The following is a 201-nucleotide window of genomic DNA, read 5'->3' as shown; positions in this document are numbered from 1 at the left end:
CCTCAGACCCTGGCCCCCTTGATGTGTCCCCTCAGAACTCACCTCCATTCATGTGGCCCCTCAAAACTCCCCCCCTCCCCGACATGTCCCCTCAGAACTTGCCACCCCTCCATGTATCCCCTTAGAACTGCCCCCCCGCTCGATGTGGCCCCTCAGAACTCGCCCCCCTTGACGTGTCCCCTCAGAATTACCCCCCCCTCG

The sequence above is a fragment of the Calidris pugnax genome, unplaced genomic scaffold (genome assembly GCF_001431845.1).
Source record: "Calidris pugnax isolate Ruff unplaced genomic scaffold, ASM143184v1 scaffold37, whole genome shotgun sequence".
Classification (NCBI taxonomy): domain Eukaryota; kingdom Metazoa; phylum Chordata; class Aves; order Charadriiformes; family Scolopacidae; genus Calidris; species Calidris pugnax.
The sequence above is the reverse complement of the archived record's forward strand: the minus strand, read 5'-3'. Positions refer to the sequence as shown.